The sequence below is a fragment of the Miscanthus floridulus genome, chromosome 12 (assembly GCF_019320115.1).
Source record: "Miscanthus floridulus cultivar M001 chromosome 12, ASM1932011v1, whole genome shotgun sequence".
NCBI lineage: Eukaryota > Viridiplantae > Streptophyta > Magnoliopsida > Poales > Poaceae > Miscanthus > Miscanthus floridulus.
Window position 1 is genome coordinate 1891241 of NC_089591.1, and position 22639 is coordinate 1913879.

The window sequence follows — 22639 nt, forward strand, 5'->3', positions numbered from 1 at the left end:
AAATCTATAACTACAAATCTACACATGCACTGATCCTCAAATTTTTATCAGAGCTCATATATGTTAAGGCTAGCTTACCACAAAAATTTCATAATTTTGGAGCACAGGAACTCTAGATATAAAATAAACAAGTTTGCATGCATTCAAAAACACATTTCAAATCTCTATTTAACTCTCCCAAAATTTCTACTGTAAATGTCAAGAACATATTTTTCCTAAATACTACACTTCCTAAGGAACACTACCAAATATATTTCACAATTTTTGAAACTACCAAACTAGAGATCTAAAAATTACAAAACACACTCAAATCTGGAATATTTGATCTAGCCCTCAACACTGCTGTCGCTGACCGGTGGGACCCGCTGGTCAGAGGACCCCATGCGTCATTGACCCGAAACAGGGCAGCTACGCTGCGCGGCGGTGGCATGGCCAAAGCTCAATGACGGCGAGTTCGCCGGCGGTGACATCTTCACCGCGTGACCTACGTGACCTAGCGCACCGGTTGAGCTACTCGATGGGACCTCTCGTCGGGGCTATGCACGACGACGGCGCTCATGGCGGAGCGGTGGTGCGGGACGACGGCGGTAGATCGGCGGTGACCATGGCGGCTCCAACTAAGGCTTGGACGAGCATCTCTAGACCATGGTGAACCTATATCACAAGCTATCACAGCCAATGGTGGACGGAGGCATCCCAGCCACTGTGACGGGGCTCGGCAATGATGCTCTGGTGAGGTCATGTGCAGTGCGGCGGCCTTACCAAGCATGGCTATGGGCGCTACAAGGCGGGAAGGGTGGAGCAGGGTGAGGCGACATTTGAGTGCGGCCGATTGGAGGCTGGGGTGGCAGTGAGTGCGAGCAAGCTCGGCAGAGTGGCTACGACGGCGATGGCGAGCGCAATGAGCAAAGGAGCGCGAGGAGGTGAGTGAGAGTGAATGGCCAGCTTGGTGGTGACTTAAGCGCGTCGCTGGTGGCTTGCTGTCCGTTAATGCCTAACGAGTGGGCCCTGTGCTGGTGTGCGGCCTCCAGATGGTGCGCGCGGTCATCACCGGCCACCACACGGCGGGCAGCGCCTGTGGACGGTTGGCCACTGAATCAACCGATTCAGTCGGTTCAGTCGTGCTAGGAGCAGCCTGACAGCGTGTTTTTGTGAAGCTCTATCTTCGTATCCGTGACGAATTAGCGCACCCAATCTACACCAAAGTCGTAGCCCTACATACCAGCTTCAATTGTTCTTAAAGGATTATGCTCCAACACTCAACCAAACTCAAGTTATTTCATTCCAAAGTCAGGCTTCTCAAACTGTCAGAGTACTTGACTTAGCAAAAATTGGGCTAGTGTTGAAAACAGTGCATTGTTGAATTTTGTGAGCTCAAAAAGACTAAGCTATGCACCTTATTATCACATGACCCAAAAACAAAAGTTGTTCATCTTGACAAATACTACAACTTTTCTTTAGTGACCACCTACATGCAAAGTCTCTAACACATAGTTCAAACTTGGTCAAACATATCACATTTAAATGATGATACACATCAAAGCATGGCTTAATGACCTATTTACCCCTAACCATGAATATCAAAGTTGTTCATAATGATACTCTAAACATGTTTAAGCAATTTGCAAGGTCATTCAATCATTTCATGTAGTAGTCACTCATAGGGCTAGTTAGTGTAATCACATGAAGCTTAAGTGTTGGTTCATGAAATGTGACCATGAACAAAGTCCTATTTGCTAACCTAGGTGTTGCTATAAGTTTGTGTGACTCACATCCACCAAGTACATGTGTCCACTCATGATCATATGCATAGACACATGGAGACATGAAATAACGAGAAAAGTTGCATATGTTTAAGAAACATGCGATAACAAGCAAACGTTGCAGATGTTTCAATCCAATGTTTCAGTTGTAAATGCTTGTTTATGAATGCTTGATGATCATGCTCATGTTATGCAAGTCAAGTTATGCAAGGCTAACACCCGAGGTGTTACATCCTCCATCTTCTTAGCACTAAAATGTCCCATCAATCTGCCTCCATGTGCCTCCTGCAACAACAAAAGACGAACGGAACCAACTGGAATGCATAGGTGGTTAGATCTAAACAAAAACCCATTATTGATCATAAACTTATTCCATGTACATCCCTCTCTACAATTAAGCAACACATCCTTAAAATTAGGATCAAGCGCATATTGTTCTTTAATTGATTGAAGACCAAAAATCCGACAATCAAGTTAGGACAGCAATGTATATCTTCTAGACAAAGCATCAACAATCACATTATCCTTTCCTTTCTTGTGTTTGATAATATAAGGAAAAGATTCAATAAATTCAACCCATTTAGCATGCCTACGATTCATATTATTTTGAGAGCGAAGATACTTAAGCGATTCATGATCAGAATGAATAATAAATTCTTTAGGCCACAAATAATGACGCCACGTCTCTAAAGAACGAACAAGTGCATATAATTCCTTATCATATGTGGAATAATTAAGAATAGGGCCATGCAATTTTTCACTAAAGTAAGCAATGGGTTTACCATCTTGCATCAAAACACCTCCAATGCCAACTCCACTAGCATCACATTCTAGCTCAAAAGTCTTACCAAAGTTTGGAAGTTGCAACAATGGTGCGTGTGTAAGCTTGTCCTTCAAAGTGTCAAAGGACTTCTCATGTGGCTTTCCCCAATGGAACACCACTCCTTTCTTCATCAACTCATGCAACGGGGCAGCAATGGTGCTGAAATCTTTGACGAAGCGGCAGTAGAATCCTACAAGACTAAGAAAACTCCTCACCTGTGTGACGGTTTAGGGAACCAGCTAGCTCTTTATGGCTTCAATTTTCATCTCATGCACCTCAATTCCCTATGGAGTTACAACATAGCCAAGAAAAGAAACTCGATCCATGCAAAAGATGCACTTCTCAAGGTTACCAAATAAACGTGCATCACGTAAAGCATTAAAAACAGCACGCCAGTGATCCATATGTTCATCAAAAGACTTGCTGTAAATCAATATATCATCAAAGTAAACTACCACAAAATGACCAATAAAAGCTCTTAAAACCTCATTCATTAAGCGCATGAAAGTGCTAGGTGCATTTGTCAAACCAAAAGGCATAACTAACCACTCATACAACCCGAATTTGGTTTTAAATGCAGTTTTCCATTCATCTCCAAGTTTTATTCTAATCTGGTGGTAGCCACTTCGCAAGTCAATCTTAGTGAAAATCATAGAACCACACAACTCATCAAGCATGTCGTCTAGCCTAGGAATAGGATGATGATACTAAATAGTAATATTATTGATGGCTCTACAATCAACACACATACGCCAAGTTCCATCTTTCTTAGGAACCAAAAGTACAGGAATGGCACAAGGACTAAGGCTTTCACATACATACCCACAGTCCAAAAGGTCTTGGACTTGCCATTGAATTTCCTTAGTCTCCTCGGGATTGGTTCGATAGGCAGCACGGTTGGGTAAGGTTGCTCCCAGAATCAAATCAATTTGATGCTTTATTCCTCTCATAGGTGGCAGCCTCGGGGGTATCTCTGCTGGAAAAATGTCCTCATACTCCTGCAAAAGGTTAGTGAGAGCAGGAGGCACCGAGCTAACAATATCATCAAGCGAAAACATAGCTCGTTTGCATAGCAAATATCATCATCAGAAATTTTAGCAAAGTCACATTTAGTTGCAAGCATAACACCACCCTTCAATTTAATTCCCTCAGCCTTAGAAATAGATGTAGACTTATCCTTTTTAGGTGGAAAAATAGAATTAGCATTTTGCTGATTTTCAGATTGGACATCATTCAAACTAGCAGCGCGTTCTCTATCAGCTTGTACAATTTGAGCAGGGGTCAAAGGTACCAAAGTAATTTTCTTTCCTTTATGCACAAAAGTATATTTATTACTTCTACCATGGTGTGTAGCATCATTGTCATGTTCCCAAGGATGACCCAATAAGAGTGAACAAGGTTGCATAGGTACCACATCACAATCAACAGAATCAACATAAGAACCAATAGAAAATGATACTCTACAAGTTTGTGTTACCTTTGCTTTACCTGAATCATTTAGCCACTGAATATGGTATGGACGTGGGTGTGGGCGTGTGGTCAAGCCAAGCTTCTTGACCAAATCAGAACTCACCAAATTGTTGCAGCTACCTCCATCAATAATGACACGTGCGCGATGGTCGCTGATGATGAAGAAAATCTAGAACAAGTTATGGCATTGTAGCTTCTCAGGTTGCTGGACTTATGAGCTGAGAATTCGCTGTACAATAATGCTCCTATAGGCCGCCGTGGCCTCGTCACCAAGGACTTCGCTGTCCTCCTCATCTACATCTTGGTCTTCTTCATCCTCAATGTCAGAGGTGCTGATGTAACCATCTTCTATAGCAATATATGCCCGCTGACTTGGGCAGTCCTTCTACACATGGCCAATGCCATGGCAGCGGTGGCACTAAATGCCCGAAGTGCGTCCCATCGATGCAACGGATGAGGAACTCTTGGTAGGCACCTGCAAAGAATTTTTACCTGAATCTGAAGGTCGTGTGGGAGGTGCCTTAGGTGTAGTGGAAACTCCAGAGGCTGCTGGTCGCTTGCTCGCTGGTGGAGGTGCCCGAAAAGTGGTTGGCTTGGTCAGCCCCGAAGATGGTGCCGAGCATGGCGTGTATGTGGTGGTGCTGACCTTGCTCTTGCTCTGCTGTTCATGCCCCTGCAATTCCTTTTCTACAAGCATAGCAAACTAAAACAACTGGTTGACAGTGTTACATTCTTTATAATCAACAATGTCCTGAATCTCACACCTCAAATCCGAATAAAAATGACAAATGGCATATTCGTTTCCCTCTACAACACTACAGCGCATCAATCCCTTTTGGAGCTCACCATAGTAATCTTGTACAGATTTATCTCCTTGTTCTAAATGCATCAATTTTTTATGTAAGTCTCTATGATAAGGAGGAACAAAGCGATCACACATAGCTACCTTAAGTTCTTCCCATGTACCTGGTAAAGCATCCTGTGCAGCTAGCCCATTCGATGAAATAATGGAAAAATCCTTAAACTCACTAGTAGCTTGACGAACTCTATGATGCTCAGGCACAAGGTGGGCACTAAACTTTTGTTCTACTGTCATCTCCCAATCAAGATATCCCTCAGCATCATAATGACCTAAAAAAGATGGTATTGTGAACTTATTCTTAGCATAAGGATCATTGGGTACACGATGATTATTACCTTGATGGTGGTGGACACCACCCATACCTGTCGTGTTGCGGTGAAGACGTCGTCATAATCTTGCTTGTAGGAAGGCTGCTCGATCTATGTTTCTAGTGGCATCATGCACCGTGTCTTCTGGCAAGAGACCATCGGTGTTGCTGCTAGAGATGTCATTGTTGTTGACCACCACCAAGGTTTCCAACTCAGTAACCTTGTCGGTTAGCATGGAAATTCGTTTGTCCAATCTCTCCATGTTGTTTCCAATATTGAGTTCAATGAGTGCGTCAGTGATGGCCTTACTAACGACCTCATTCATCCTTTTTTGGGCATCCTCAACAACAACTTGTAGTTGCTCTTGGCTAACACACTCGTTGAAACCCTTAGGATTGTTATCTCCAGTCTGTTCACCTCCTACCATGGTAAACACAAAAACAGGAACAAACGGTGAAAGTTATCCCTACCAAACGACTATGTGGTTGCAGTGGTGTCACTTTTCACAGCAAGTGGAAGCATCTTACCAAGCTCTTACAAAGTTCTTACCAACGCAAGTAGTGGGCGGTACAACCGGCGGCTGGTTCGTGATACCTGTGAGGCAGTGGTACCAAGATTGCAATGCCCTTTTTTTGTACTTATCTGAAGAATTTGTGGAGCTTGGAAAGTAAACAAAGAGTAATATGTATATCTAGCACACAAGTCAGTAATAGAAAATAATGCTGAATTATAGTCCAAACTACTTGTTCTCGTTGCTGGTCTAAAATATTCCAAGTACCAGGTGTGTGCCAAAAGTATGGTGGATAGAAAGGTGACAGGTGTGTGAAAAACAAGTATGGTGGATAGAAATAGCAACACAAACAAGGAACCAGACAGCACACGCTAACGCAACTCACTTTGGTCTTCTCTATATGCTCCTCTAGATATTGTTCCTCTGTTGCCCCTCTCTTTTTTCTATTTTTTGGGCTTGTCGTTGTTTTTTTGGGAAATTTCAACTTTTTTATTTTATTTTTTTGATATTTTTCCTTTACTTAGGAGCACAAATGAAGTAACCACAAAAAATATGAGCTCAAACAAGTGTAAGACGTGGCCTGTGGAATTTTCAGAAAACTTGCTCAAAATCGATAAAAACCTTGTGACCACAAAAAGAGGATCTTGTGACCACTTTTTGACCAATTTAAAATTTTCAAACCCCATCAAAGTTGGGGATGGATGGATCCAAATTTTTTTCTGATTGATTTTGATATATGGAACATCAAAATCAGAGTTCGAATGCGAAAACTAGACCAATTTTAAGAATTGGCTTCGAATTATAGGACAAAACGGGAACAATGTGCACAAAACTGGTCACAACAGCAAAGATTTGATGGAAACGATAGGGGAAAACACATGAACTAGACTCTAATATGACCTAACCAGCAACAAGACCTTGACTAGGACACAAACTCAACACGGCGGACTCTGAAACTGAAATATGCAAAGGCTATGGCGCGGAAGGTTCTAGACAGGAAAAACGAGTATGGCACTGGACTATGGGACGAATATGAAACACTCAAACTAGGGAATAAATATGAACCTGACGGTATACCTTAGCTCTGATTACCATTTAATGGAAACAGGGATCCCAATCTTCCGTCAGGTAGAGGTAACTATCGTTGTGGCGGAGAATGACACACCGATCTAGCTTCAGATCGAAAGATCGAACCCTGCAATCTTAGCACCATAGCTCCTCTGGTTATCAACCAAGTCATGGACCAGGTTGACCTCACCAAGAAGGCTAATCCCTGCCCGTGCAATAAAGGACACAAGCAAGAACAAGAAAGAACACAACTAAATTGCAGATGAATGATTAATCTCACGAAGTTGGGGTCTCACAAACCGATGAACGGCTAAACTGTTCTTGACCGAATAATCTAAGCAAAACCCAAACCCTAATGGAGGGGTGGCAGCTATTTATGAAGACTCTAGGGTCATGCAAGAACCCTGGACGCGCCCCTAATGGGCCAAAACACGATACATGGTCCAACGGACCAAAAGACGGTGTCGCAGCACCCTGGTAGATTCTGGATGCTGACTTGTTTTGATGATTCCCATTGATTCTGAAGAGCTTTTGATGTGAGACCACTTGGATTGGCTTCCTTATCAAATTATCTTTCCATCCATATATGGATCATCAAAAATGGAGTCTGGATGTGTGCTGGGTGACCAGCTTAAGGCAGACTGGTCCTGGAGGCCGAGGCAGACTCGAAATTGTGTTGGACCGGGCCTCCGGTTCCTGTTGGACGTCCTTGCTGGTCCTCTTTGCCTCCACCACGTCCTCTAAGTCCTTCATGACCCTCTCCAATGTTCCTAAGCAAGATAACATCATTAGGTAGTAGTCTATTCTCATAAGTATAAAAAGGATCGCTTAAGAACGAGCTCACCTCTAAATTGAGTTGACGCATTCGAGCCCGGGTCCTTGGACCTTGCATGATGGTTGGAGGATCAGCGGGTACATCCAAAGGAGTGATTTCCTCATCATAGGTGGTGTTGAAGTCAGCGACGTAGAAGGTGATGTGCTCAACACAGAAGTTGCTAGCCATGTTGAATTTTACCGGGAGGGTGATCTCTCCAAGCGGTCGTGATGCCCTGCCAGGTACCACACCCTAGAAGGAGGTGTCAGAGGGAGTCAGGTCATCTACTCCAAGGCCCAGTTCCTTTAGGGCTCCGATGAAGAGGAGGTTCAGGGCACTTCTACCATCGATGAGTATTGTCCTGAAGAGTACTTTCTTGACGGTTGCATAAAAAATGAGGGGGAAATGCCTTGTGTATGGGATGTCCGCCCACTAGTCAGCCCTACTAAAGGTGATGGGGACCTCAGACCAGGGGCGATAGCTAGGGCCGATGATAGCGTCTCCTATGTTGATGGTGAGCATAGGGTGGGCGGTGAGTTTTTGATCTCTTCTGCTCTCGGCAACGGTGAGGCCCCCAAAGATAGTGGCAACCACTTTGTCATGATCCTAGAAGGCATTATTGTTGTCCCTAGGTAGTCGGTGACCTTTGGCTCCATAGTCGTTGTCATTGTCCTTCTTTTTGGTCTAGAACTCCTTAGCCAAGCCAAGGCAGTCCTTCATCTTTTGCTTGTTGTTCATGTGGAGGGGGCACGGGCCTTCAAGGATTTTCTTGTACTGCTCATCGTAGTTATGTTTGGCATGAGGTTCGTCAATGATGGTGATGATGTTGTCTGGTCGGCGGTGGTGATATTGACTAGCTTTGGACCCTTCCAACCAATCGTATCCACTGTATTGATGGTGGTCGCGGTCATTGTAGCGGCGATCACTGTGGTGTCATTCATTGAGGCGCTCATTGCTGTGACGAGTTGGGCTGTGAGTGCCCGCATCCTTGTTGAAGTGAACTTCGACTTCTTCAGCGTCGGCGTATTGATCGGCGATCGTGATCATCTCGCCAATCCCCTTTGGCGGCTTACAATTGAATTTGGAGCGAAGATCATGGTGATGGAGTCCTTAGACAAAGGCGGTGATGACTTCTGCTTCCATGATGTTGGGAATAGAATTCCTCATCTCGAAAAATGTTTGATGTAGCTATGGAGAAGCTTGGACGGTTTCTAATAAATACAATTCAAATCATGCTTGGTGCCCGGCCGAGTAGACACAGCCACATAATTGTTGGTGAAGACCTTCTTCAACTGTTCCCAAGATTCAATGGAATCTAGGGCGAGGCTTGTGAGCCAATTCATTGCAGTTGGCGTGAGCATGACAAGAAGATAGTTTGCCATGACACTGGTATCTCCCCTAGCGGTGCACACAGCGGTGGCATAAGCTTGTAGCCACTGTGTGGGGTTCATTAGCCCCTCGTAAGGCTCGACCCTAGTGATTTTGAAACCACAGGACCACTAGAGTGTTTGGAGTGCTCTCATGAATGCTCGAAGCCCTTTAGGATCATCACCGTCGGGATCTACAACATTCTTGTCATTAAGTGGATGGAGAGCTACGTCCGAATTACCGAACTCTTGCACGTATTCTTGAGGCCGGCGTACTTCCTCCTGATGACGAGAGAAACAGCGCCCATCGATATGATGTCATGCATCCCAAAGGTTTTTGATGTGTGCTCAGACATCTTGATCAACTTCTTGGTCATGTTGGCAAGGGTGGTTGATATGGTTCCCCCTAGAGGGGTTGTCCATCGTCACGATGTTGATCGGTGAAATGGCTTCTATCAGGGCGGTGATTGGATCTTGGCGCGGTGGATCAATGATTCAAGCTTGTCGAGTAGGAAGGTCCCTGATCCTGGTAGATCTCATTGACCTTGGTGACCTCTGGTGTTTGCTCGAGCCGAGCGAGCTCATTAGTAGCCATGGCCATGTTGGCACTTGGGGTCTTGTAGACATCGTGGCCATTGAGGTTGCGGTGAAGTGGGCATGGCCCCTCCGTTGGGAGTTGAGCTGTTCTCTGTTGTGAGCAGCCTCGGCTTGCACAATGGTGGCCTCATTCGCTCGGTGCTGTGCATAGTTGGTGTTTCTATTGACACGAGCTGCGCGGTCCTCATCGGTTTCCCCATCCCGTAGAGGGCTATCGATGCTGACATTAAAAATCCCACTTGCATGGAAGGGTGGGAAAGGAGGTTGGATGACGGTGGTTTTGGCGACAGTCTTCATATAGCCCTAGGATTTTCCTCCAGGATGGTGTGGAGGGATGCTTTGAGACGTCGGCTGATTTACAACATATTGATAGTCGATGAGTGAGCACCATTAACGCATAGTGTCAGGTTCATAAACCCGGGGTCCCTTGTGGACTAGCTTCCCAATAAGGGCTTGGCCCAAGCGGACAATGCACAACTCATGGACCAGCCTAGGTATTTGAACAATAGGCTGAAAGGGCAATCCAATCACCGACTGGAAGGATAGGCCAAGGAGGAGTGATGCCTATTTCTCTGACTTCGGCCCACCTCTCCAACCAGAGCGCTCGCTTTGATCTCCGACCTGAAGGCTTGGCCAAAGCACTACTTCCGGCTCTAACCCGCATCTTTGACTGGGGATGCGCCAAGCCCCTGCTCACTGCTCTTCTCCGACTAGTGTGGTTAGAGCGACTGGGTCTAACCGTCTAGGGACATCAGCTCGGTAAAGACCAAGAAATGAACAGAGAAAGTAAGGCAGGGTGCACAAGTCAAACCGCAATACCAAGGACCATACCCTACGCACCTATAGGATAGTACTCTGTAACCTCCCTAACACAAATAGTGTTGTAGGCATCGACATTTTCCCTATAGTGTTGTGGGCGCCCTTGACTCCTATACGGTAAGGCTCCCCCACATGCCTCTAGGCACCGACAGTGTTGTGGGCACCGACATTTAGCGTACCGAGTGAAAATGGTGAAATTCCTCACATGCCTTTGGGCATCAATAGTATAGCAGGTACCGACATCTACCATACCCGAACAAAACGACACAACCTCCCACTTGCATCTGACATCCAATAGTGTTGTGGATGCCTACCATCATCTAACAGTGTTGTGGGCGCCTACCACCATCCTGTACCCGCCTACGTGGGCAACAAGGCTTAGAAGCATATGTACTCTCCCCCTCTCTCACTTGTAAGGCCATCCCCTTCATCTATAAAAGGGGATGCACTCTCTCCCAACATTCAAGTCATTCTAGATTGATTAGATCAATCGAGTTCACTAGTTCACAACCATAGAACCACCAGGTTCAAACCTCAAGCACATGCTTGAACACTTAGCTCATAGCTAGGCTCCCGTCACTCTCGGCCCTTCTGACCGGAGTCCTACCGGACCTCTTGTACCCTCCATCTTTCACCTTCTCGTTTGTAACCCCACTACAAACTTTGAGCACCTAGGCCTAGGAATAAAGTCATTGACCGACTCAAACTGGATGTTGGGCACATTGCCTGAACCAGTATAAACCCTGTGTCATTGAGTGTTAGGCCACCTCCGATCACAACATACAACAAAACTACAAACATCTACTTGTTGGTCACTTTCTGCACCGATAGTTGGCACCGTCTGTGGGGAAGACACTGTACGTTCAACACTTTTTGGTCATCGAATGACCCACTTTTCTGCCACCTTCACCATGGTGGGCTCAGGCGATACAACTCGCTTTGGCTCACTAGAGTTTCCCGCACTCCCACCTATTGGGATGCAGGTTCCACCCATCTTCGAGCTGTCCCAGGCCTTCCTCTTTGGAAGCCTGGACTTTGTTGCTGACCGGCTCGGCGTATTACACCTCCATGAGGAGGCACTCGTTTCGGTGCCCGTCGGAGGGGCGTCCTCCATCGACTCTAGGACGCATGATGACTTCAAAGACGAGGCATCTGCACTTTATTCCAAGCAAACTCTCTGCTCAAACCCCGCTGTAAGTAATATACATGCCGTTACTTGCTATTTTCTATCTTTTGCTGATTATCTGGAGGGACCCCATTGTCCCCACCACGACCGCCATGTGACCGGTTCCCCTATGGCCACGCGTCTCCCATGGACACATACACTGGGGGGCTCCAAAGGATGCCGACGCTGCCCCCTCTCACATCCAAATTCGTGGGGCTGGCGAGCTATGGTCCCACATGTTTCCTTGACCTCATGGATGACGATGTTGAGAGTGAGGGCTCCAGCATTGGCGACGTGGCACCTAGCCACCGTCTGTCCCGTGAGTGTGCTATGGTGAACGCCTCGGGACAGCCACCGGTGGTAACAAAACCCTTGCAGACTCACACCCCTCTAGACCCTCATCGGAGACCCCAGTGCTCTCATGGGAGCACGGCGAGGGGCTACAACAATAGCAGCTGAACCAGCCGTTGACTGCACCAGTGTGCTCAATGCACCACACTGTGCCCCATGCGCATAGACCAGTGAGCGATGCCTAGGGCCATGCCCGTCGGTTCCAGCGTAGCACCATGGATAGGGGAAACGATCCCCCACAGTTTGCCTGAGCCAATCAGAACATCGCCATAGTGGCAATATTTCTGCGTGGCCTTCCTAAGCCGAATGACCCCCCAGGAACAGGCGATCCATCGGAACCTCTGAGCACTAGTGGAGACCGCCGCCATTCAATAGGCGGAGAGCTCCGCATCACAACACCAACTTGTGGCCTCTCTCCCCACCAGGAGAGTGGGGACGTACCTGACGAATCGCTTCACCCGCTTACCGCTACAGCCGCCGAGCATGGCATAGGAAGCCACATTTGTGCCTCATCTTGACTTGGCGACCACTCCACACCGACCACTTGTACATGAGTGGCTTGGGCCAAACAGAGACGCTCGCTGCAACGACCGGAGTCCCAGCCCAGATGGCCTAGGACCATAGGCCTTTGTCCAACACATCCAACAAGCGTCGCTCCAGCAGCACTCCAATGGAGGCGAGGCAAACGCAAGGCCAAGCACTTGGATTAGGACGAGGGCCCCTCCACGCAGAGGGTGAAAAAGAATAGAAAAGATTGTCGCCGATCGGCCAACTTTGTGTTGGTCGCCATGGCCGATCACACGGGCAAGCAGCCCTAGCAGGACCTTTTGGGTCACTTCCACAAGCTCATGGAGTGCCCATGCACCACCCACGCCTACCCCGTCAAACACCTATACAAGGACTATGAGCTCCTCAAGTGCCTTCTGCGATAGGCCAGCGGGCCAAAGGAAGAAAAAGGAGAAGAAACAACGGCTAAGTAAGGGGACATAGCGGGTGAGGATCCAGACGACTAAAGGCTGAGGTAATCTGACTAGATGCCTACCGATTAAAGGACAACAACGATGACATTCTTACCAAATGCTTGGAATAGCTATGTCATTTTCTTCCCCTAAAATTTAGTCTTACCATTGTTTACTTAGTGTTTGCTCCTTTAAGAGCACCCTGGCCCGAACACTTTTTGGCCCGGGTCACTCGGGGGCTCCATGAGGGTGCACTAGTACCTCTCTTTTTCATTTACTATCATATTGTGAAACTCCTTCCTACCCGAACAAAAGGGTAGTTCATTCTTTTAAATTGCCTTACATAGCTTTGCTTTAAAATATTTCACCTGATCGCATCCCGTCTCTACCTATGGTTACGAGCAGCTAAGCCTCATGGGCCATGCCCCAGGCTCCTAAGGTTGCAGCCTATGGGATGAACGGGCAAGTGCGAAAAAGAAAGAATAAAAAACAAAATTATGCTAAGGTAAAACTAAGGAACAAAAGGGACAAGCTTCCCCGAACGGAGTGACTCCATCACAAAAATAGAGACCGATTGTAGTCATTGAGTACACAAGAATGTTTACATGGGGGCTCCCCCAGGAACTTAAACTTTTTACATCTACTAAACTGCTTATACTTTACAAGCTATTGGGGTGGCTCAGCGACATCTGCTGTTGGTACGATCGGCGAAGGCACGGGCTGCTCACTCCCCGGTGGGACCATATTCGGCTCGGCTGAAGGAGGGACGACGTCTAGTTCCAGCCTAGGATCCATGCCATCCGTAGGTTGGGCAACGTCCTCCCGACACACGCTTCTGGCCATGTCTTCATGGTGGACATCCATCACCCACTACACAGAGACCTCTGTGCAATCAACCTTGCATGCAGCAGCAAGTTCTCCCCAAGCAATTGGATATCCTCTGTGCTCAAACCATCGGCATACCCGCTGTAGATAGTGGTGAAGTCCAGATTCAGGTGGTATGTCGCCACCAAAGTCAACACCCCCAACGCTCCGTAAAACAGCCCGCTTGTGATAAGGGCCTGGACCTGATCCGGGAACTCCGTCAGCTGAACCATGGGTGCGCTAGTACTTGGTGCTGACCCAAAGACCTCTAAGACGACTAGCTGGGCAACATTGCGGATATGGTCAAATTCTCCCTCGTGAGCACGTCGTTCTTCAAGGGACTTGGCCAGCTCCTCTACATTTTGGCCAAAAGTTGCCTTGACCATCTCTAGGTCCTGCTCTAATGACTTCACCTTTCCGCCCAGCTCTGGAAGAAGGGCGGCAAGCTCAGAAATAGGCTAAAGGAAGAAACTAATGCGATGAAAAATAGAAAGGGTATGTACTAAGGTGGAAGTTCTCAAGGGTGAAGAATTCCTCCTCCTGACAGGCCACCTGCTCACGCAACCGGGCACTCGCCTCCTCCATCCCCATCACCCGGCCACGAAGTGTGAGCACTTCCCGGTCTGCCTCCGATCGAGCCTTTTGCTCTGACTCCAGGGCCTTTTGCGCTGAATCTAGGGCCTTCTGCTCTGACACCAAGGTGCTCTGCTCTGACTCAAAGGTCTCCAAGGATTTTTAGAGCACCGCCTCGGTGTCTGCCAGGGAGTTCCACAACCCCGCCTCGGTCTTTGCCTAGTGGGCCTTCACTGCTTCAAGCCCTCACTCGACGGCGGTTGCCCACTCCGCTGCACACTGCTCCTTCGCCTACACCATAGTCATCTTGGCTATTGGGTCCTAGGACCCACAGCGGACAGACTCTAGCTGGCGCTGAAGCTTAGCCACCCGAGCATGCTCCATCCGGAGGAAGCGGAACCTGTGGGACGACATCTCCTTTAGACCCTACAAAAACAAAAGGCAAGCATGCTAAGGCAACCAACAAGAGACTTAGAGGTCAAAGACAAATATGGGAAACTCATCTCTGTGGTGAGCTGTAGGTCGACCTTGACTAACTATTGGGCGGACTTAACCCGATCTTGGGCATCCTTGAGCTTCACCGACAGGTTGGCAAGTTCAGACTCCATGGCAAGTCCTTTCCCCCCAAGGATGTCCCAGAGTTGACACTCCTAGGAATCCCAAAGGACGAACTACACCTTTGATTTGTCCTTAGGGTAGGGCCACTCCAGACCACCCTCTGGTAGCCTGCCGAAGGGCCCAGCCTCCAACTGAGACATCGCTTGCTCCCGCGATGGCATCGGCAGCTCCACCACATCATCTGCGTCATCATCGGATGGGATCATCATGTAGGTTGTGTGGGCAACCAATGGGCATTCTAACTCTGTCCCGACCGTGTCTCTCCTTGACATTTTTAGCTCTGACCATGAGGGTGAGCCATGCAGCCCTCCACCCGATGGGGAAGGTGGCTCGGTCTCCTTCTCTTCTACCACAGCTGGTGGAGGAGGGGCCGCAAGGGACACCAGTGGCGAAACCTCCATGGTCACCATTAGGATCGCCGCCAACACCATTGTCACTGCTATAGCTATGCCAGCAACCGACCCAGGGAGCGCCACCCCTAGAAGGGAAAGGTTTGCCGCCACCACCCTGTCCCCCCCACTGCTCACCGCGATGCACTACCGGGTGGGCCTCCAAACCTCCTGCACGAGAGTTGGGGCAATGCTCAATCCCATCATCACCTGGCCGCTAATAAAAAAGTATAGGTAAGGCATACTCCAAAAAGACTCAACAGCAAAAGAAACAAAAGAAAAACATACCGGAAGGTAAGCGGCATGACTCTGAAGCTGAGGCCCAACATCGATGGGCCTACAGAGCAAGGACCACTCCCATGCTATGACCCACACCCCCTCACTTCAGCTAGGGGTGGCGTCGTCCCAACTGACTCCTGCCCAGCCTGCGGGTTACCACAACCCTTGGCTCAGGATGCCCCGACTGGAGCAGCAGACGAGGCATTTTTTTGGCTATGAGTCATGCATTAGCGCCTATCCTAGTGATGCACGAGTGCAAGCCCTCTCCTCGAACCACCCAGCTTGCACGGCTGCATCCGCGGCAGGCGGGGACAAGACCGGCAACGCCCCCAAGGGGCACGGTGATCGCGTCTGCTTCACCTCCCATTCGCCAATGGCGTCCATGCTCGCCACACGCTTCCTCGGCATGGGAACCACCAAGTGCCTCTCCGCCTCCTGCTCATCACCCACAGACATCACCACTGGGTCACGACGCTCTGCCGAGGTCACAATGACCTCCTGATTTTCCTCCTCCTCAGAGAAAACCATGTCATCCACATCTGTTGGATCCCCCAACTCAAGCTCAGACTCAACGTCGCTCTTATTTCCCCCGGCCTTCATGCACCAGGCAATCTCTTTCTCCTTCTTATAGTTTTGATGAGCCACCTCAGCTTTCTTCTTCTTCCTGGCATCCGTCGCCTCTTTCTTGGTGGCCTACCATGCCATGCCCTCTAGCCCCTTTGGAAGGTGCGGCTAGGACCCCCTATGCGATAGGTGACTCAAGATAAAAAAGCAGGAAAGCAAAGGAGGAAAAGAACACGAAGTAAAGGAAGAGGGGCATACCAGTTTAGACACCATCGAGGCATTGAAAGGTATGGGCTTTTCCTCGACCTTCTCTTTGAGCTTCAACTGCAGCACTCGGCTAAGGTGACTCCAAACCTCATCATCTGGTAGCTCCTCTGGTGACGCATGATCAGGGTCTGATGGGCCGCCGTACCTCCACATCGGTCACAACATCTCTGCCAATGGAGCAATCCAGCGGTGGTAGAGGGTGTGGAACACCCGCATCCCGTTAAGACCACGCCGCATGAGCTTCCAGAGCTCCTCCTCGATGATCTCCACCTTCTTCTTCTCCTGACGGGAATAGCCCCACGACCAACTATCCTGCTTCTCTGGCCTCCCATCGGTGAACACTAGGAACGACGCCTTCATCGAGTTCCTAATATAAAACCACTCCCCGTGCCACCCATAGTTGGAGTCACAAGGGATGTATGCGGGATACGAGCCCCCCGCACTTAGTTTTCTCTGTAGGGTGAAACCCCCCACCGGCGTGACCTCAGGCAGACTCCCCACCGGCAAAGCTCACCTAGAGAACAACCACCGGAAGAAATCTGCGTGCGGCTCCATCCTAAGGAAGGCCTTGCAGATGGTGACAAAGCCAGCGATGTGCAGCACCCCTATTGGATTGAGGTGCTGCAACTCTAGACCCCACTCATTGAAGAGTCCGCATAGGAACTAGTGTGCCAGATATCCCAACCCACACACATGAAAGGCAAGAAAAGGAGACCACCTCACCAAGCCAAGGTTGCGGAAACTCCTCCCTCCCAGGAGCCCTCCAGTGCACCACCTCCTTCGGCGGTAGAAACCCCTTCATGGTGAAGTCCTTCAACACTGACTCCCTCACAATGGATGACCTCTAGTTCGACATCTTGCTCTAGGTTTATGAAAGGATTTGTGAGTTTTTCCTCTCCCTCGCTCTCTCCCTTTTCTTTCCTAGGAACCGCCGTGGCTCTGAAAGACGCTCTTGGCAAGAAGAAAAAATAAGCGGAGGTGGTGGATGGGGAACAGGCGGAGGAATGGGGCAAAAACCTTCTCCCTTCTCCTACTTAAGGAAAAGGGCACAATAGTTGGGGAAAGCACGCTGATCGGGAAAGTCAAAACAATGGAGTGAAAAATCCTCTCTCTTTCCCATTTAATTCAGATGAGACACGCCCTGACCGATGAGACGCGCCCTGCCCGATGGAACAGCGCCTGATCAGATGGGACATGGTTTGGGTATGGCCCAACACTACTGCACGCCAACCACTACCGCACACCGGGCACAAAAACCAAAGTGCCACCGCACATAGGAAGTTCTCCGCATCCCCAAGCGGGACTTAGAAAAACCCAAAATGAGATCTCTGCTAGGAGAGACCATCGGGCTTCCTAAGCCAATTGAACGACTTAGGAAAAATACCGAGAGATAGGTAAGGAGCAAAGGGATGCCCCATGTAGGCCATGCCAACTCCGTCACGAATGACGAGCATGGGTCCTGGTTGGACATTTCTGATTGGAGCTCTTCAAACCCTGACACTCGAGTCATCAAGGTAACTCTACTAACCCCAGCTATTTCTTTATATAATCATTTCATACATCCATACACGCATTCATTCCATATGCCCATACCCCCTAGATGATTTGGGCCTGAACCACCTGGTGGCTCAGGAACAAAGCATCGCACATGCAGCGAAATGCATCACAATGCTCCGTGTTGCGTCATGAAGTGGTACTTGCCTCATTCGACATGAGCAATGACTGACCAGGGTTTGAAGGCTAGCCCACGAAGGGCTCAAGGTCGCCCCACGTCAAACAGAGCCAGGGGAGAAAACATAGATGAGCCCCATGCGGCCCTCACCCCGTCTACCCCAAAGCAGACAAGGCCATCTCAACCTTCTCATTCGATCATGAACCTCTTGCCAAACCTATAGAATCTCCATCAAGGGGAGGCTATCTCTAGAACGACCTAGGCATCTGCCGGGTTGTAGGTAAAGGAGCAGTGGAATGTCACAAGAGGGCTATACCGACCCTGTCACGAATGACGGACCTAGATTCCACTCAATTATACCCGTTAGAGAACTCACCGAGCACGTCACTCGAGCCCGAGCAATCAGGACAGGGGACAAAACTCAGCCCCTTCGGTTCTAAGAAACTGAGGATGGGGTAACGCACAAAACTCAAACTGACCCCTACCAAAGCCCAACGAGGCTCGGGGGCTCAAGACAACAAACATCTAGGTCTGCGACCCTAAACTCACCCCATACATCGGCTACACTTTGACTACACACCAAACGCCCGGGTGATGAGGACATTGCCACGCTAGACACACCAACGCCATGGTCTTCCCCAAGTTGCAATTCGTTCCCAACTCAGTTGCCACGTCGCCCTCGGATTCAGCAGACATGTCGTCACTATTTTGGTCATAACTTTCTCATACGACATCAAAACGGGCCGTTCTTGGATGCATTGGAAAGGGGACGACGACGCTGTCGTTTTGGATCTGGTCCCAGCTCTAGAAGGTCTGTGGATCATTCTATGTGACCACAGCAAGGTGCTGCGTCACCTATTTGGGCCAACTTGGCCATGTATCGTGTCGGGCCTTAAGCCCAAGTTGTGGGCGCCCAACCCCTGGCCGTCCCCATCCCTAGGTCAAGTCTTAGACTATAAACACAGCCGTCGCTGCTGCTACACAATTGGGTTTTGTTTAGAGTTTAGTTTTCCATCGAGAAACTAAATCGTTCATTGTAACTGTGGTGACAAATCCTTTTACAGTGATCCAGGGCCCCCGTTCTTGATCTCCTCCACTGTGTTGATTAGTCCTTTGGAACCGAGTTCTTAAATCCTCTATTGATATTCGCGTCATTCATATTTGCAATTTCAGATTGCGTGTTTTACCTTCTTGCTTGTGCTCTTCGATTCGCTTGCAGGAAAAGCCTTCTTGGCGAGGTCAATCAAGTTGTGCTTGGTTGATAACCAACGGAGCAGTGGTGTAACGGTTGCAGGGTTCGAATCGCGTCTAATTTGAAGCCAGATCGCCAACGTCGAGATCTCTACAAATCGAACTTATCGGCTACCTCTTGGAAGATCGGGCCTGTACTCATCAATTGGTATCAGATATTTCAGGTTTACCGTGAGGTATAATCTCATTTTCCTTAGATTCATATTTGTTCATTACCTACAGTCCACAAAAAATCCCCAAAATATTTCAATTTCCGCTGTCCTATCGCCCTTTGTGCCTTTGCAATTTCGTTTCAGATTTGTGTTGTTGAGTTTGTGTCCGTGGTCGAGTCTTGTTGCTGGTTTAGGATTGTGTTTGTGGTCGTAGTTCATTCGCCCATTGCTGTGATTTTTGTTTTCCGCCGCTATCCCATCCACCATTCCCAAACAATAAGTTGAAGCCACCACATTACTCGACTTGCCCCGCTAGCCGCCTTGTGTAACTTCTCGCCGCCGCGCAAACCCTAGATAGGTTGCCAGCCGCTCTTATTCTGCCTGCATCGCAGCCCTCCTTACATCATCAGGCGAATACCTACTGCTATTAGTCACAGTGATGATCCTGTGATCGGTGTTCGAGTTTAGGGACGCTTTGCCCTAACTGCCGCCGCCGTGTTGTGCCTTCCGGAAAACATACCTTGAGATACCTTCGGTAAAACAGGCATAACTTTTCGCTCGTCTATCAGAAAAATCTGAAATTTTTTCAGCAGCTTCTTGACACCATTTGGAGCCGACCCAAACTGGGCTATGCCCTCTTCGGTTTCGTCAGAATTGCTAAAAAATCCGGAAAATATAGAAAAAATTGTCAAAGTTTTTGCGCGCTTTTCAGAGCATGTGCTGAATTTCTGTAGACCACATCCCACCTCAGTTGTAGGTGCCAATTTTTGTGGTTGCATCTTTTGTGATCCTTGTTTAGAGAAAAGCATATAAAAAATAGTGAAAAAAATAAAAAGTTTGTTTCCTACTAGTGCCTTTTGGAAACATCCGGGAAAAACAATCAGGGAAAAAGGAGAAGTCTGGGCTATTTGCTTGTTCTGTGAGTTCTTTCGATCGTCCTTTGTTTTCACCTTGTTGCGCTACGTCTCGACACGTCTTAGCCAGCACCTGTGATTTGTACTTTGGATCTGGATTGAACAATCATTACTCTGCACTCGTTAATTGCTAATCCTTGCTGTCATATTGTGTGCCTACCCATAGCTCCACATATTCTTCTATCAGCACAGGTTCATCTTGCAACTGTTACCCACGCTCAACAATAGATTGCTTCGCTACTTTGGTTTTGCTCCTGTTTGGCGTTGGTAAGAATATAGGCAAGATGGTGGTAAGCCGCTTGTGATTTTGCATTCCACTTTCACCACCACCACCACCACCACTTGTTTCCTTTTAGTTGATAGGGATAATACTTTGGTGTTGTCTTTTTCTATCTTCTAACCATGGCAGCAACTCCGACGGACTTCAATGAGTGCATGTCCAAGGGCGAGCTTACAACGTTCATGACTGAACAACGCAATCTTATGACCGAGCTGACGCGTAATGTGAACAATCTGGTCACCCGCATTGAACAGCTTGAGCAACGCCCTCCACCTTATCGTGCTGATGATGAAGATATGGATGCTTTTGCTGATGAAGATGCGTATGCTGACGGTGGTGCCCGTCGCCGCCTCAACTTCAATCGTCGTGGTATGGAAGGTAATAATCATGGTAATAATGATCCTTTTGCTAAAATTAAATTTAGTCTACCTCCTTTTGCTGGTAATGTTGATCCAGAGGCATATTTAGATTGGGAGCTTGCTGTTCAACAAAAATTTGATTCTCATAATGTTCCTGCTGAGCATAGAGTTAGACTTGCTACTAGTGAGTTTACTAATTTTGCTTTGTTCTGGTGGAGTGATCTTTGCAATGCCAATAATGCTGCTGCTGTGCCTCAAACTTGGAATGTTTTAAAGCAACATATGAAATCTCGTTTTGTTCCTCCTTATTACCAACGTGATTTACATTTGAAACTACAAACTTTAAAATAAGGTGATAAAGGAGTAGAAGCATACTATCAAGAATTGCTTATTGGTTTAGCACGTTGTGGTATAAATGAAGATGATCATGATGCTAGTGCTAGATTTTTTGGTAGTTTAAACCATGATATACAGAACATACTTGATTACAAAGAATGGCGCAATTTTTCCCAATTGTATCATCTTGCTATTAAGGCAGAACGAGAAGTACAGGGACGCAAACAACACCAGCCTTTCAGGTCTAACAATGGGAGGAATTTTCAGCAGCATTCCGAGCCGAAGACGCCCAAGCTTCCTGTTGCACCACAACCATCTACACCTCCATTTTCTTCTGGGGTAAGTAAATTGTCTAATGTGTAGTTTCCATAGCTGAAGAAAGGTGGCACTCCGGGTGCTTCTACTAGCTCCTCCTCATCTAGCTCTAAAATCATTTGCCACCGATGCAAAGGCATGGGACATGTCATGAAGGAATGCCCCAGTCGTCGTGCTTTCATTGCTACTGAGGATGGATATGTAAGTGCTAGTGATGTTGAAGATGATTTAGCCCTTGCTGCTAACATTGATGCAGATCCCACCGAGGGCAATCAAGACAAGGAGGCCATCACCGTTGACTCTGTGGCTGCTGCCGCGGACTACCCTAGCCTTCTTGTGCAGCGTGTGTTGAGTACACATGTGGGACATGAAGAAGAGATGAAGATCCAACGCCACAATTTGTTCCACATGTATCTCATTGTGCAGGGTTGTCGTGTTCTCACTATCATTAATAGCGGGAGTTGCAACAACTTGGTGAGTTCAGATTTGGTTGACAAGCTTGGTTTGACCACACGACAATATTCGTATCCATATAAACTTCAATGGTTCAATAATAGTGGTAAGACTAAGGTAACTAAACCAGCACGCATTAGCTTTTTCATAGGCTCTTATCATGATACTATTGATTTTGATGTTGTCCCTATGTAAGCTTGCTCCATTTTGTTAGGTCACCCATGGGAATTTGATAATGATGCTTTACACCATGGTAGAACTAATACATACACTATCATACATAAGGACAAGAAAATTACATTGCTGCCTTTGTCTCCTACGGATATTATTAAACATGCTAATGAGATCAAAAATAAACCTCCAACAGACATTGCTAAACATAATGGGATTAAGTTAAAAGGAGGTGCTTTTCTTGCTACAACTTCTGCTACTGCTGAGTTATGTGATAATCCTGATGCACCATGTTATACTATGTT